The sequence below is a fragment of the Lissotriton helveticus genome, chromosome 7, assembly GCF_964261635.1.
Source record: "Lissotriton helveticus chromosome 7, aLisHel1.1, whole genome shotgun sequence".
Classification (NCBI taxonomy): domain Eukaryota; kingdom Metazoa; phylum Chordata; class Amphibia; order Caudata; family Salamandridae; genus Lissotriton; species Lissotriton helveticus.
The window spans coordinates 1,262,213,603-1,262,227,493 of record NC_136068.1 but is presented as its reverse complement, the minus strand read 5'-3'; the positions used below and the strand labels follow the sequence as shown (position 1 = coordinate 1,262,227,493).

General features: G+C 46.8%; 1 protein-coding gene across 3 annotated transcripts in view; it reads left to right on the top strand.

The window, feature by feature from the left end:
• The window catches only part of MYCBPAP (MYCBP associated protein), a 1,019,029-nt gene that overhangs the window by 459,900 nt on the left and 545,238 nt on the right, over nt 1–13,891 (top strand). The gene's annotated exons all lie outside the window — the stretch shown is intronic.

Genomic DNA, 13,891 nt, shown 5'->3' with positions numbered 1-13,891 from the left:
AGTTTAACAACCAAGTACAGAAATAAGCAACTGAAAGAGGACCAGTTAACCTTTCCGAAGGACCCTCTGCTGCGCGCAAACACATATTTCCACATTTTTATTAATGTTGGATCCGGTTGAGCTAGAAACAATATTTTTTTTTTAAAGAAAATCTGCAGATTATGCAGTAGATGATGGGTTATGTGGACAATGTAACACATCCCTAATTATGACAAAAGAGTTGCGGCCGCAAAATTGCATAAATCTACTGGCCCTGCTTATACCCTTCTACTGTCTCCTCCGGCTCTTCATTATTCCCAGCTAGTTGGATAGTTTCTGCTGTTCCAGCAGCAAGGACTAGAAATAAAACTTCTCTAAAAGAATGGAATCACTTAATAATTTTTGGAGCCTACCCAGCAAGAGCAGCCCTCAACATTTCCTCCACTACTCCGCCTTCCTTCCATTACTACCACCACCACCATTTCTCTTTTTCCACCTATTAAAAAGTCAGTGGTAGGATGCCCACCTGGCAAGTAGCTAAATTATGGGCAGTGACGGTAAAAAGTCCGGACAAAGGCTAACTAGTCAGGACAAAAGGTCTTTTTTACAGCGATATCTGAGGAGGTCATGCAGTAATAAAATACATAAAACAGTGGTCCTAGAACCCTATTCACAAGGACATTCAGTCAAATAACATAGTTATATCTATTATTTTTGTTAGTAGGAGTTACTGAACAGGCATGGTTATATAAACTCCTTAAGTCATTAGTCAAATATTTAACCATCAAATGAAAATTAGAGATACACAGACTACAGACCAAAGATTATATTCAACTGATAATTTAATGTGCTGATTTGAACAGTTAAGGTTCAATTAATATTCACAGAGCGTAAAAGAAGGTTGCTCCAAGGGGGAAGCGTGCTAAGAAAGGGGGTGCTCAGTGTTGATCAGTGAAGGAGAAGAGAAATTCAGTGACATAGAAGGATGAAACTACAAGTTATTCAAAAACACTATAGACGGTTGTCATTCACCGTCCAACGTGGCCTAGCTTATACATGTATTAATAAACTTGTTTGAATTGTATGCATAAATACAGAAATGGATTCCCAATTTGCACGACAAGGAACATATAATGGTAAGTCTAGGCCTCTCCTAGGGCGTCGACGTTTCGATCCGACTTAAAGCACAAGGGGTATTCGTAGCCTCGGCTGTGCGGATCTTCATCAGGACTGGGGTGAATTGAGGGGGCACCCGGGGATATGGGTGGTTAAGTCACCTAGGGGGTATAAAACAGTAGGTCAGGTCTGTAGCTGTGTAAAGGATAGCGCTTCTAGACATGGAGCGCACGGATCAGGGGCTTACCCTCTGCGTGGGCGAAGAAACAGTAATTAATTAATTAATTAATTATGTGCTTATATAGCGCTGGAATCACTCCCGAAGGGGTACCTCCGTGCTTCGACCGCTGCGAAACCCTTCCTGGCTTCCCTGAGAGATGGTCCCTTAATGGGTATCTCCAGGGTGAGACCAGGCATCCCCGGCGGTCTGGTGGGGCCGTTAGTGAAGATGAGGCAAGCTAGTGCCCAGAGTTGCCGAGTGTGATCGCTGATCAGAGTGGGCACCGAGGCGAGAGAATTATCGAGTCCGCTGACCCTGGTCCAGAAACCTGCCGCGTCGGGAATCGAACCCTGGTCCCGGGCCGTCCTCTGCTCTCGGGTCTGCCGCCTCTAACCAGTGAGCCACACTACTCCACTAATATGCTGGTCGTCCTGTCATGGCTTAATCAATTCGAGGGTTCACATCAGGGGGATAAGGATTCCCTATGAAAAGGAATGAAAGTAGCCTTAATTGCTATAGGGGGGCATAAGGGTAGATCAGTTAGTCCTTAGCATGATGAAAAAGCAAGCATGACCTACCTCAATACAATTCAGAGAGGTAGTATAGGGAAGGAAGTCGCCGTCGTGATCTGTGTAGAATTCACGGTGTGGGATCGGCAATCTGGAAGTGAATAATGAGAAAACTCAATACTCAGCATGTAAGGGGCATGAGGCAGTGAGGCACTTGTAACGTCCCTAGCCGTGGGCTAAAGTACCTGTGAGTGGATCAGTCAGCGTCCGTTCATCTTCCCTGCATCGCGCGAAATGGACGGCGGCTCTGTGCGCTTGTATATAAAGTAAACGATGGCACGGGAAAACGTTCAGAGGACGTGCGCTAAAGGCCAGAGTAGAAAGACTCTGCCGCGTCAAGCGCCGTGGAACGGGGTGTGAGGAGAGGAGCTCCCAATAATTATGAGTGATATATACTCAAAGACTCCGTAGATGGTGCGAGAATGATCAGTAGGAAGCCATAATTATCCAATATGAATAGTCTAATGGGAGCTCCAAGGTAACAATAATTTAAAAAGCCCGGAGGCAAGAGCAGTGTATGGTTAATTAGAGCAGTGGACAAATTAAAACAGTAGGATGTTGTCAACTGAGAATGGTGGTGCAGTTGATGATGGCACCAGAAATTAACAACATATTTAAAAACAACAGTGTAATTGAGTGCACAGTATATACAGTGAGGATTTAACCACAGAGTGGTGTTGACAGTTGCATAGATGCGGCGCAGTGACAGTACATGTTCATGGGCATACAAGGATGTATGGAGCCATAGTGTGTCGGCATCTAAGTATCAATTACAATGAAAATAGTGTACATGAGATAGTAAAAAGCATATGTTACATATTGTAATGGCAAGGAAGTGTTACAGCCCATGCTACATATGGTGTACAGTGGAAGCCTGGGTACATGCACATAAACAGACAGTGAGAAATTAATTCATAGCAGACACTTGTCTGTTAATCTCCTCAGATTTGTTTAGGCCACGTTTGATTGTGTCAAGTGAGTGTATCCACCTGCATTCACGTTTGCTTAGTGCACTAGCAAAGTCGCCACCTCTCGGGTTGGGTTTAACTTTCTCTATAACCTACCACCTGAGGCTTTCGGGTGTATGTTCAAAGGTGGAAAAATGGTCCACCAAAGGGGCACCTTGCACCTGGCATCTAATGCGGCTACAATGTTGTAGTATGCGGGACTTGATTTTCTGTGTAGTTTGTCCTATATACAAAAAGCCACAGGGGCAGATGATAGCATAGATTACTCCAGAGGAGTTACAGTTACTGTGGTCTTTAAGGTCATAGGTATGGCCATTGTGTGTGAATTCCATCATATCTTTTGTCAACTGACAAGCTTTGCATGAACCACATTTAAAATGACACTTGACTTGTGGGAGTCCCCACAGTGTACTTTGTCCAGAGGTGTATGGTTGAGGTAGCAAGGATTTGACCACATAGTCCCTCACATTCTTGCCTTTCTTGAAAGCGTGGAGGGGAGGGGGCATGTTACAAAGTTCTTCCGTGACCAGATGCCAATGTTTATTAATGGCTTTTTTGATACAGTTACTTTGAGTATTAAAAGTCGTGACACAGACCAAGCGTTCCTCATTCTTGGTCCTTGTTCTAGGGGCAAGTAAGAACTCCCTATGGTTGTGCCAAGCTCTCTTACGTGCCTTTTTCAAAAGTCTGATGGGATAACCACGTTCTAGTCGTCTCGTAAGGAGGCCTGCAGATTCATTGAAATAATCTTCCTTTTTGGTGCAGTTCCTCCGCAACCTCAGAAACTGTCCAAAGGGTAAGTTGTCCCTGAGGTTGCGGGGGTGGTGACTAGTGTACCCGAGCAGAGTGTTGCGCTCGCTGCTCTTCCTGTATAGACTGGTGATAAGTGAGCCAGATTCTTCTTTAATCACGATACCCAGGAAGTTTATAGGTGCTTGACAACCGTCTATAGTGTTTTTGAATAACTTGTAGTTTCATCCTTCTATGTCACTGAATTTCCTTTCTCCTTCACTGATCAACACTGAGCAACCCCTTTCTTAGCACGCTTCCCCCTTGGAGCAACCTTCTTTTACGCTCTGTGAATATTAATTGAACCTTAACTGTTCAAATCAGCACATTAAATTATCAGTTGAATATAATCTTTGGTCTGTAGTCTGTGTATCTCTAATTTTCATTTGATGGTTAAATATTTGACTAAAGACTTAAGGAGTTCATATACGCGAAACAGGCGCCGCGTTGATTCTCCAGTGGCGAAGCAGGGTCTGAGTCGTAGTCGGAGCAGGTGCTACAGACGTTGGTGATGGTGCAAAAGACTCACATTGCAGCGATTTTTCAGTCTTAAAGCAGGTGCTGCATCAAGAAAACAGGCGCTGAGAATCAGTGCGTGGATTTTCCCACCAGGGTGCACTTCCGAGGGCCCAGGAACTGGATTTGGCACCACTTGGCCAGTCAGGGCTCTCAGCAGAAGAGCCCAGGTACTGATAGGTGAAGTCTTTGATAGCCTTGAGACTTCTTAACAGATGGCAAGCACGCACACGTTTTTTTTTTAGCACAGCAGAATTCTAGTCTGGATCATTTCCCATTGAAGATACTCGATCCACAAAAACCACCACAAGCCCAAAGACCTGAAGAGAACCCTCAGAGCCCAGTGCTTCGAAACAAGTTGGGATTCCATTCACTTTGCATCCATATGGACAGTGGAATTCAGCTGCACAATCATTATTCCCTCCATATTAGATGGTTTGAAACCTTGCCAGTACCGATAGGTCCAGGCTATTTTTGAGCTGTTATAAGGTAACCCATTTAGTTTAGAAACACTGGTCTGGTTTGAACAATTGTTGTGTTTCTTAATGCACAGAACTTTTGGGATTTATTTTATATAGAAGGATGATTATTTCCAAGCAAGCCACAGCACTGTTAAGGTTACACCATTTTCATTAATTTGTTTATGAACTTACTGCCATCTGTTTTGTGGTACATTCAATTTATTTGATTTGTGTCACAGCAAAGCGTGTTTTCCTTTTTATGATTTGCAAAAAATGCATTAATTGTATCTGTTTAATTGTGATATGAAGACACAGGTACAGTTTATTTATTAACCAGCCATTTGGTAAAATCGTTTGAATCAAAACCAACCACTTTGTTACAGTTGTTTGCATTTTAATATAGGCCCACGGTGGTTGTTGTTAAGGGCCCAACCCCCCCGTATTTCAGCAGGCCCACTAGTAGCATTTGATTTACTCCAGTATTGCAGCTTTCATAGATTCACATACCTGTCGTCGAGATGGGAGTCTCCGGTATATTAAAAAGCAATGCTTAGTTGTATAGCAAACTGAAAAGAGACCTAGGCCCATTTCCCTTTTGCAACCCATTACCTTCATTATGTAAAAGAGACCAAACTTGTCTCTGAACCAATCAGAGCTCCTCACCCTCTAGATCACTCCTGGAGAACCTTTTGACCCTCAGATTTTCTACTGCACGTTGTGCTAGGGAGTCTCTTTTGAGCTCTGTTCAAAGTCTGCTATTTTCAACCCTTTTCAGGAACTTTGTTCTTATATCTTCAACTGGATTTTGCCATACTCTGGACTGTCTTTAGGTACATTCTTTTAGGAATGTGACGAAAAGAGAAGAAAGGTCTATTTAGAGCCTGTGCCACTTGTAAAAAGAAGAGGCTCTACACTGATGTCCCTCATGCTGACTGCATTTACGGTCTATACCCGGATCACCAGGCCAAAGACTGCAAGGTATGTCGCACTTTCTCAAGTAAGACTCTGAGAGATCGTGAGGGACGACTTTTGATATGGCTTCAAAAGCTAAAGGCCAGAAAGGAGGTTATCTCCAGTGACAGTAATGAGGCATCCTCCTCTACATCTAGGAAATCTCAAAAGAGAAGAAAATTTCCTCATTCTCATTCCTCAGAGGAACGTCCTGAGAAGGCCCTCAAAAAGACCACTCATGGGTCTTCTGGGCGTAGTCCTTCAAAATCTCCTCAATCTATGGAAAAGGAGCGGAAAGAACATACTTCTGGAGAAAAATCACCGAAAGAATCTACTTCTGAGCCATTAAAGTCACCTCCTCAGGTTTGAGAAACCTTCAGGAAGCCGTCTTCTATGCCTCCTGAGGAAAAATCTAAGAAACTGGCATCGTCGACAGGATCGTCGATGAAGAAACCATCACCGTCGAGAAAGATAGAGGTAAAGAAACTATCAAAGTCACCATCATTGCCTATTGCGGTGTCCTCTCCGTCGATGGCGTAATCGTCGACGGTGGTGTCGACGCTGGTAACATCGATGACGGCATCGACGACGACAACAACAGTGTCGACGACAGGATCGACGGTGGCGACGACGGGAACATCGACGACCGTTACTATGTCGTCGACGACGGATAGCACTCTACACCTGGTGTCGACGACTGCATTGATGATAGTAGTGTCGACGGCGATCTCGTCAACGGGCTCGTCGACGAGGGAAATTCCAGAAAAACTGGTGATTGTCCGAAAGAGGAGGATTACGCCAGAGGTCACCTCTCCAAGCAAGATTACTCCTTTAGTGCCATCACACCTGCTAGAGGAGGAGGATTCAGAAGAGAAAGAGGATGACGGACCCTTTGGTTATGCCAGTAGTCCATCACAACTACATGTAAAATGTCAGGATGATGATTATGAAGAGGGATATGGGGAGTACCAGAAACCCCCGCTACAACACTATTGCCAAGGGTACCGGGAGGAGATGGTTGCTATGCCATCCTCCATGATGATGGATCTGCAGTTTATGCTGGCGGACTATAAAAAGAGATTTCCGCCAACAGCTTCTCAAAAAATCCCTGTCTCGCATCCATGTTCCATCCCTGTTACTCCAGTTAGAAGCAGGGAATCGCTACCGGAAATTACGCCTCAAACTCAGCATCACCAGGACTCTGTCACCACGGACAATGATGACCAGAAAGAGGGGGAAATAACAGATCCCAACAAGGAATGAGATGACTACCTGATTCTATCTCTGGCATCGCCCACACCAGTACCTGCTGATTCTTTGCCAGTGGATATCGGTGGATTCCATAATTTAATGGAAAGAGCTGCGAAGAGATTCCAGCTTCCAATGGTAATACAACACAGACGGAATGCTTCCTTTATGATTTTAAAGAGCCATACCATAAGTCGGTTCGAGCTATACCAATTGTTAACCATGTGTGGGAGGAAGGTTTAAAGGTGATGAAGACACCAGCGACGGTTACACCTGTACTCGCTAGATTGTCACCACCTGTACTCGCTAGATTGTCACCCCTGAGGCGGAAGCCGGGGGATCTATGCGCTCTCTTGTGCAACTTTACATTGATTGCTCGTTCGTTATTGAATTAATAATAACGCTTTTAAAAATTGTAAATATTTTAGCAGGTAATTCTTAATATCAGTCCCCACCTTGGTGCGAGACTTACGTCGCCCGAGGCTGCTTTCCGACCTGCCCTGGCACAGCACCGCCGTTACTAGGCGCTGGCAACTCATTCGAGCCACTTTAGCTGCCATCTTGCTCAGGGTAAGGCTGGCGGTCTAGCTGATCGTTCCTCCCACCCACCTCAACCATGGATAAAAATAACAGACCTTCTCGTCCGCGCAGCGGGCGGGCGCAGCGGGCGGGCGCAGCGGGCGCCCCAGCGGCGCGCCAAAGGCAAGCCCGTCTGCGCCTGGACCGTGCCAAGGGCCACTCCCCCTGGTCCCGGCCGCTCGGCCCCACAAGTCACTTATTCATCGATCAAGCTTTTGCAGTTGCGTCCCCATCACCCTCAGGCATGTCTAATACTTGACCCATTGCTCCTTTCTGGAAACTCCGCCCAACTCTGTTCCTACTGTAAAACCAATAACAAATCATTTAAGTCTTATTCTATGGCCCTTACTAATGTCCGTTCGCTCGGCAAACACCGGCAGGACATAGCTGATCTAATAGAGGATACAAATCTAGATATTCTATTTATGACCAAAACCTGGATGGACAACTCATCCGACCCAGATTTAGTGATTGCAGTTCCTAAAGGCTTTTCTATTTATAGCTTGGATAGACAGCGTAAGAAAGGCGGCGGTATTGCAGTCATTGCTCGTGACGTATTTGCCGTCAGAACTAACATGATTTCGTCACCTTCCTGCGAAGCCCTACAATTTTCCATCAAGTTAACTCCCTCCTACAACTTTAGAGGGATCCTCTTGTATCGACCACCGGGATCAAGGGCAGGCTTTATTTCTGACTTTAGGTCCATCCTGGAATCGTCGGCCCTCGACAGCTCTCTAACAGTCCTCTGTGACTTCAATTTTCATTTCGATAAAAACAGAGGATAAAGACACTGCATCTCTTATAGCGGATATGACAATTTTCGGTCTCCCACTGTTGGTCAACTCGTCCACACATGACGGAGGCCATATATTGGACGTCATCTTTTCTAACTTAGAGGATTTACACATATCTCAAATCCTTCCCCTTACTTGGTCAGACCACCATGCAATTTTGGCTTCATTGACCATTCAGGACTCTGGTGCCCCCACGTCATCCTCTAATCCCCGTCAGCCGTTTCTGGCTTGGAACGATATCGACAGTTCCAGCCTGAAAACGCTTTTGATTAATTCCAATCCCTCTTTTTCGGCTGACCCTAATATTGCCACTACACAATTTCACGAGTGGTTGGGTTCTGCTGCCAACTCATTGGCCCCTGTTAAACAGCGGTCCCGTAACAGACTTGCCCCCTCGGCTCCCTGGTTTACGGAGGTCCTAAGTGTAGGAAGGTAGATCCCTGACTATGGTTGCCCCCAACTTTTTGCCTGGTGTTTTGCTGGTTTTCTGACTTAGTTGACCTGGGACCCTGCTATTCAGGACGCCAGGCCTACTGCTCTCTCTGTAAAATGGATTCCATGTACCTTAGGTACATATCTAATTGGATACTGAGTCACCTTATCAGTCCCTGTACAGTGTACCTTAGGTACCCAGGGCATAGGTGTACCCAGGGCCTACCAGGGGCTGCAGCATGTATTATGCCACCCCTGGCTGGCCATCCAAATCTGACACAACTGGCTGCACGACAGCTGGGGCAAGGGGGTGTAATCACCCTTTGCTTTAGATATAGTATTCCTATATCTAACCCTAAAATGGACACATATATTCCTATCAGTCACTCCTATGGCAGGCCTTATCAATCCTGAAGGCAGAGTGCTTGGAATAATGTGAAATGGTGCTCTGGCATGAGCTGAGCCCGTTTGCAGCTTGCGGAACCAAGTCCTAATAGCTGTTCCATGATAACGCATACAATATACTCTTAAGTGCATTATAATCCTCGCGGTTATATGCCAACTCTGGTATCGCTTTATCAAAACATGGCGAGTAAGGTGTCATACGAATTGGAATAATAACCCCTCGCCAATTCTGGCGACGGGGTTAGCATTCCACCCTTCTAGAGGGACACGACATGTTGGTAACCTGTAACCCCGGTTAAAGTCAGACATAGCCTCAGCTCCACAAGATGGATGCTGCCACCGAGACACAAGTCTGCCCTCCTGCTGCTGGGAGTCCTCCCAGCCCAGGAGGCAAGGACAAAGGGTTTCCTGCCAGGGGCGGTGCCAGCACCGTCCCAGACAGGATTTTGTGTATCCTAGGTAGGCAGGGCTTTAGAGGAAGGTGACTGCAAGTGGCACCCCGGTGCTCACTATGCATAGGCTGGCTTGAACCAGTTCCAGGGGCACTCCAGCCCCTGATCTGGGGAAAGCCCGCCAAAGGAGAGGGGTGTAACCACCCCCCTCCTAGTCCCACCCATAGGGCAGGACTTAGTCGCGTGCCAGCCCCTTTTGGCAGGATAAAGGTAGGAACTGGCCCCCTTCCAAATTAGATCAATCTTTGAATCCTGAACCACCGACTTTCTACGAGAGGAACTCAAGACTCTTCCTAAGATTTCTCCCTTGTGACTAAGGAGTAGTCACCCTGCAGCAGCAGGCACCAACCAAGCATCGCGGTCTGCTGTAAGTCTCTCCTCCGGATCAAGACTGCCCAGCACGACGAGAACCGGCTTCCCTGGCACCTCTGACCTCAACCTGCATCATCAGCCCAGCTGTGATCCGTGGGTGTGACGAGACCTCGAGGGACCGGCCATCTTTAAAGACTGCACGATGCTTGTCCAGCACGACCACCGAGTGACCCTCGACTGAGTGCTTTGGGGTAAGAGAAGCCCCGACCCTGAGCAGCTCCAGCACCGAAGTTCAGCCCCCCTGCATCCACGAGATCTGCGTGGGGCCCTTCTGCTCTTTGCTGCTCACCGCGTTGTCCAGGTCACTTGCCCGTTGGCTAGTGGCCCTCTTACGACGCTCCACGACGACAAACACCGCTGGTCTGGTTGCTCCAGACTAGCCCTTGCTCCCCTCCAACAGAGGAGCACCCTGGACCCTCCTGGTCCACTCAAGACCCCATTTTAGGTCCACCGCGTGGGCCTTGCATTTGCCAAGACTTGTTGCCCAATCCTGGGTCCAGCGACGTCAGAAGCAGATACCTTCGTGGGACAGCTCGCACCTCCATCCTGGTCGCCGACAACGCCTCCTGGTCCGAGAGACTGCAGAGCCCAGCAGCGCCCACTCACCTGGTCGAGGTGACTTCGTCCGGTGCCACTCTGGTGCCCACCTAAATCACTGGCTAGTGATTCAGAACTTGGTCCCCTCTGCTTACAGGTCTTCTTCTTCCCTGATCCAGGCTTGGATCACCACGAACTTCTTCACTGGCCGCCTGCCAGCAACTTCTTTCTTCAGGCTCCTGGTTCTTCAACGAGGGTTTCCGACGCAACTTGAACCCTATGCAGCCGCAGCCCCTGGGCTAGGTAAACTGAGTACTCCGGTGCTCCAGCATAGTCCAACACCCTAAGTGTTCGGATCCACCCTTGTTTTCGACCCACCTAGTCGGGTTCGCCCGAGAACAGTAACTTTGTGATTGCTAGTATCTATAGACTTGTTCCCGCATTACGCGTGAGAGTTCCCACTCTGCACACGGCGTCCCTAGGCCTCCTGCTTCTAATCTAAGGGTTCAGCATTGTAGGCCTAGCGTTTCTACAGTCTAGAAAAGTATTACTCACCTGCTAGTAACTTCGCATTCCACTTCTTGTGTATATGGTTTTTCGTGCCCCTCGGGCATTTGTGTAAATTGTGCGACTTTCAGTAATTCTTTAAGAGTTTTGTTGTGTGCTTAGCTCCCTGTCTCATAAAGAGCCAGGGTAGTCCTGTTATAAATAAATATACTTTATTTTTGATAACAACTTGTGTGGTGTCCTTTCACTTGGTATTCAAGGGGTAATGTGATGGTAAAACAGCTGGCTTAACACGCCCTCTAGAGTCTTAGCCTTAGACTGCTCGTATCCATGCTACTAGGATAGCTGGTCTATCAGGTTGACTTACAACCAATCATCAATAAGGGTTGTCTGGACTGATACATAGTGATCACTAGAATAGTGAGCACTGCATATCAGGCCAACTTCTCACATTGGTGAGCAGCGGTTGGGATTTGAGCTTGCTGTTGTTTTACCACACGTATCCTAAGAATATCATTTGAAAGATCACATAAGTACTAAGGTACATATAACTTAGCTTAGAATACTCTGAGTTCTACTGAACCAGCTGTTGTAGCTCCTAGGGCCTAGCACACCCTAAACTACAACTCTAGCAAGGGATCAGTAGGCAAACATATAGTGTAGGTAAGTGCACCACTTACACCTCACTAGAAAAGCATGTCTACCCAGGGAGAGTCTTCAGAGACTCCCCTTGTGGTTATTGACCCTCCACAGGTCAGCTCAAGATATGCAGCTCTCAATTTCCAGGAGTTGAGACACTTCTGTACCTCCAGGAAATTGAAACAGGGGTCTAACCCCACCACTCCCTTTCTGTTAGGTCTCTTAGAGACATATGATGCTAGGAGAGCCTCTCATACAGATGGGAGTATGCCAGCCTTAGAGGGTACCCTTGGTGATCCAGACCTCCTTGACACTGAAAATGCAGTTGAGGAGGAGGATCTAGAGGAACTCTCTGAGGGTGAGGCAAACAAGGGTCCTGAGTTAGTCAGCAGACTCACTAGGGCCAACTTAGACCTACTTGGGCAAGGATCTGGGGGACCCCCAGTACTGACCCTAATGAGGCCTAACCTTGGAGTTAGAAGAGGTAGATCTCCTTCTAGGGACTCCAGTATATCTCTGCACTCTAATGCCTCTTCTCAGAGGAGAAGGATTTCTCCCCAGAGGAGATTGACTTCCCCTCAGAGAAGAGAGCATGAAGCAAGGATGAAACAGGCTAATCTGAGGATTGAAAGGGAAGAACTTGCCCTGGCCAAAGAGAAGCTTGCCTTTGCTAGAGAGCAGCAGATGAGTGGGACAGTTCCCACTGGTGGCAGCAATCTCCCAAGAGATAAAGAAAGGGGTTTAGATACTAAACACCTGAGTAAGATAGTGCCCCCCTTTAAACAAGGGGATGACATCCACAAATGGATGGCTGCTTTGGAGAGGGCCTGCACTGTCCAGTGCATCCCCCAAAGTCAGTGGGCAGCTATACTGTGGCTCTCCTTTGAAGGCAAAGGTAGAGATAAGCTCCTCACTACTAGAGTTGAGGATGCTAACAATTACCAAGTCCTGAAAAATACACTGGTTGATGGGTTTGGCTTAACCACTGAGCAGTACAGGTTGCTGTTCAGGGATACCCAGAAAACTCAGTCTCGGGATTGGGCTGACTTTGTTGATTGTGCCACTAAGGCTTTGGAAGGCTGGCTACTGGGTAGCAAGGTTACTGACTTCACAGGATTGTATAATCTTATTATGAGAGAGCAAGTCTTAAATAATTGTCAGAACCAGTTATTACACCAGCACCTGGTAGACTCTGATCTGACCTCTCCACAAGAATTGGGTAAGAGGGCAGACAAATGGGTCAGAACCAGGATTAGGCCTAAGAACCAAGGTGGTGACCATAAAAAGGAATCAACCAAGCCTCAAGAGAAGGGTGGGGATAAATCTACAGAGAAAACTTCCCTAGGGCCCCAAAACTCCAAGAATGGGGGTGGGTCCCAAGACACTTCCTCTACCCAGAAGAAACCTTATTGTTATCCCTGTAAACAGGTGGGTCATTTAAAAACTGACAGCAGTTGCCCAAAGAACAACAATAAGGAGAACATACCCCCAAGTAACATTCCCAAACCCCCTGTTACTACTAGTAGTAATCCCCCAGGTGGTGGGAGTGCCCCCAAGAATTTAAAATACATAGTGATCACTAGAATAGTGAGCACTGCACATCAGGCCAACTTCTCACACTAAGAACACAGAAACAACAGTGCAGGAACAAGGAGAGGCACTGGCGAAAGGACTACACTGAAGAAGCCAAAATTCGGTATAAGGAAACGGTGGCCAAATATAAAACCATGATTAGTGAGGCCAAGAAAAAGTTCTTTAGCGACATGTTTGAGTTAGCCAAAAACTCCACTAAGGCACTGTATGAAACCACTAAGCAGTTAGCTGGCTATTCTTCCAACTTGACCCCACCTCCTTCCCAATCTCTCTGCAACGCCTTGGCCAACTTCTTTTTTAGTAAGGTCAATGACATTTATTCGGCCTTCTCAAACAACACCAACACCCCCTCTATAACCTCTACCTCTACCCGCACTGGTCCTATGCTCACTCAGTTTGCAGATATCTCCAGTTCCCAGATAGCGGACATCATTTCCACGATTAGATCAGGCTCTGCACTTGACCCCTGCCCTTTTAAAGTATTACTACCTGATATTGATGTGCTTCTTCCTGCTATTACTTCAATATGTAATTCCATGTTCAGAACACGTATCTACCCAGTCACCCTCAAAAAAACTCTCCTCAAACCGCTATTAAAGAAGCCACATCTCGACATGGATGAACTAAAGAGCTACCGCCCAATTGCTAGCCTCCCAGTCCTGGCAAAAATTGCCGAAAAAGCATTGAACCTACAACTGTCTGCCTTTATAGAGGAACACCATCTACTCGACGAGTCCCAGTTTGGTTTCCGCCGATTCCATGGG